Source organism: Lynx rufus, unplaced genomic scaffold (genome assembly GCF_022079265.1).
Source record: "Lynx rufus isolate CCGP_SWC_20201006 ecotype Redwood Valley unplaced genomic scaffold, mLynRuf1.p SCAF_4, whole genome shotgun sequence".
Taxonomy (NCBI): domain Eukaryota; kingdom Metazoa; phylum Chordata; class Mammalia; order Carnivora; family Felidae; genus Lynx; species Lynx rufus.
Genome location: NW_025814856.1, coordinates 25,091,471 through 25,095,323, shown reverse-complemented (window position 1 = coordinate 25,095,323; position 3,853 = coordinate 25,091,471).

Below are 3,853 nucleotides of genomic sequence, written 5' to 3'. Positions count from 1 at the left end.
TGTTATTGTGTGTGTTCTTTTTGAGTCTTGAAGATGTTTGAAATGGATTTTCTTATTTAGCGAAGTTAATTTGAATATATTACATTTTGTGAACAGTAATCCAGGTCTCCGTGAATTTACTAATTGTTTACAGTGGAAATAAAATATAGGTTCCTATCATGTATATAACAGTGTGATGGGGAGCAACTTCAAATTTTAGTTTCTTTTAATAAAATAGAGTTTGACATTGTACATTTCTAAACTCAGATAAGGAGGCAAAAGCTGTAATAAAATGAACTGCCCCAAAAGCATGTATGCATGTGTTTTGTTTCACAACCGATGTTAGCTTTTAAAAAATGCAAGTGCTGTTTGCATGGCAGACTACAGACTGTTAGTGATGCTGCTCTCCTGTGTAGAAGAGTTCACAAGCACTTTCCTTTTTGGCTTCACCTCTTTCAGAACTTCTACAGAGAGCTGCATGTGACTAATTCTTTGTTAATAAGGCAATAAAGGTATATATACTTCATTAACTACATCTATTAAGTTATTAAGGACTCAACTTGGTAACCTTATGACTTAGTTTTTGTCTAAAATGTTTTATGTATTTTATAAACCTTAAAAAAAGTTCTTAGTGGCTTGTATAGATTCAGATAAATTTGTAGATTGAAATTTTATTTTCAAACCAAATATATGCTAGTAAAACATATTTTTGAATAATAAAGTGTTGGATCAAGTGAAAGGAAATTAGAATTAAGTAATTGATGATTGACATACAGGTTACTGGGGTAAAGTGTTTAACATGGATCACTTGATACAAGTGTAACTTCATTAGCTCACTGGGTGAATTCTCCCTTCTCTCTGAATAAGAAGGTTATTATTTCTTGTTGGATAAAAGTAAGATATGGTGTAGTATGTGTAGTTCCTGGGGTTCAACTAGGAGATACTAAACTTTGAATGGGTTCACCGTTATGATCATAGTTAAATCACCACTGTATTAATTTTTAAAGCAAGTCCAGGATGCTTTCACAGACTCTGAAAAAGGAGTAAAGAGAATCCATATAATCTTATTTGTGATGTAAAGGAACTCTTATTATCGTTGTAAATGACTGCATTAAGAAATTAAAATTGCCTAATTTTCACTAAATGGGCTAGATTTGCAAGATTGCCTTTTTTTTTTTTTTTTTAAGAAAACATTAACTTGGTAACTTGGCATGTTTTTTACCCTAAGAAGTTACTGCTTTTTCTTCAGTCCCAGTGGTGGTAGTTTTTTAAGTCACATTGAAAAGTTCCTCCCCACCACCACCCACAAATAGAGGTTAAGTCAATTCTTTGGGAAAAAGTGTAAGTTAAGAAATAACCCCCATAATGCCTTTCCCTGTGTTTAACATTCTTTGCAAATGATGTTAACTTAAAAAGTCACTATCGGGGCGCCTGGGTGGCGCAGTCGGTTAAGCGTCCGACTTCAGCCAGGTCACGATCTCGCGGTCCGTGGGTTCGAGCCCCGCATCGGGCTCTGGGCTGATGGCTCAGAGCCTGGAGCCTGCTTCCGATTCTGTGTCTCCCTCTCTCTCTGCCCCTCCCCCGTTCATGCTCTGTCTCTCTCTGTCCCAAAAATAAATAAACGTTGAAAAAAAAAAATTAAAAAAAAAAAAAGTCACTATCACTGTCCCAACTTACTGGCATGCTGTGTACTCTTAGGAAATACTTGACACCATCAAGATTCAATGCTTACTGTTCACACTAATGTTAAACTTAGTGTTGGTCAATCAATAAGAGGTCTCTGTGACCTCCCCTATTATACAGAACAGTTGATTATATCCCTAGAGTAAAAAATATTCTGTCAAGTAATTGTTAAGTATGTTAATAGGAAAACTGAAGAAGAATTGTGGTTCTCTTAAAGGCTGATAAGCAGCAGCGTTGGAGTTGAGGATGGAACCATTATCTGTTTTCTGTCCCTCTGACCAATAAGCTTTTGGTGAGGGTGGAGGGCAGAATATCACCCATTGTCCTTTGTCTAACTTATTGAGTTGCTTTCCTGTGATGTAACATCTTGGTATTTTGTTAACATGTTTCTGTTCACATGAATTTTCCCCCTTTACCTTATATATTCTCTATCGAAAATACAAGTGAAATGTTTACTTCAGTTTTCCAGAGCATTCATGTCTCATTCACTGAGGCTTCCAATTCTTTAGCATATGTACAGAATTACCTCATATAGTAATAATAACCACTTTCAGATAATTTATTGGGGTCAGACTTTTTTTTAAGGATCCTATTTTTAAATCTTTATACCCAATGTGGGACTTGAACTCATGATCCCAAGATTGAGTCACGTGCTTTACCACCTGAGCCAAGGAGTCAGCCCTGGGGTCAGACTTCATTTATTTTTTTAATGTTTATTTTTGAGAGAATGAGAGTGTGAGCGGGGGAGGGGCAGAGAGATGGAGACAGAATCCCAAGAGGCTCTGGGCTCTGAAACCAAGTGGTCAGATGCTCAACTGACTGAGCCACCCAGTCGCTCCTCTCTCGACGTTTTAAATACTCCACTCTTCTTGCTTGCATGGTTTCTGAGAAGTCAGATGTAATTCTTACCTTTACTCCTTTATAGGTAAGGTGTTTTTTCCCCTTTGGTTTCTTTCTCTGTTTTTTTCATCTTTGATTTTCTGTAGTTCGAAAATTATACACATAGATGGAGGATTTGGGGCATTTATCCTGCTTGGTGTTGGATATCCGAGTTTTCTGGATATGTATGTGGTTTGGTGTCTGCCATTAAGTTGAGGAAATTCTCAGTCCTTATTGTTTCAAATATTTCTGTTTCTCTGTTATTCCCATTATGTTTATGTTACACCTTTTGTTGTCCAACAGTTCTTGGGTGTTTTTCTGTTTTGGTTTTTGTCACCCTGCTCCAAGTTCCCCCCCCCCCCCCCTTGCTTTTCAGTTTGGGAGGTTTCTTTTGCAATGTCCTCACACTCAGATTCTTTCCTTAGCCATGTCCAGTATATTAATTAGTCCATCAAAGGCATTGCATTCTTCATTTGTTATTTTTTTTTATTCTCTAGCATTTCTTACTGCTTTTATTAGAATTCATCTCTGCTAACATTGCTCATCTGCTCTTTTCTGTTGTCTTTATCCATGAGAGCCCTTAACATAGTATAGTTGTTTTCAATTCCCAGTCTGATAATTCTATCATCCCTGCCATATCTGAGTCTGGTTCTAATGCTTGCTCTCTCATCAAGCTGGTTTTTGCCATTTATGTATGTATGTATGTATGTGTTTATTTAAATATTTACCTATTTATCTATTTAAGTTGGCTCTATGCCAAACATGGGGCTTGAACTCATGACCCTTTGATCAAGTCACATGCTCTACTGATTGAGCCAGCCAAACGCCCATTTTTTGCCTTTTAGTATGTCTTGTCTTTTTTTTTTTTTTTTTTTTTGATTACTGGACATGATGTACTGGGTAAAAGTAACTGCTTTAACTAGGCCTTCAGTAATGTCATGGTAAGGTGTGGGAGTAGGGGAAGCATTTTATAATCCTATGATTTGGTCTCAGTCTTCTAGTGAGCCTTATGCCTCTGGACTGTGAACTTCACATGTGCTTCTCAATTATTTTTTCTCCCCCTTAGGTGGGGTAGGATGGTAAAGTGGGCTGGAGTTGGGCATTTCCCTCCCCACACCCCCAGGTCAGTTAGTCTCTGATAAAACCCCTGTAAGTGAGGTTTTGGTTACTTTTTCTGAGAACAGAACTTGTTATAAACAGGATGCTCTGGCATATTTGAAGATGGTTTCTTTTCCCCTTCCTCTGCCAGAAGCATGAGATTTTTCTCTGATATTCTGTGATAAGCTGGTAGAAATCCAGGAGGTAAAAACTC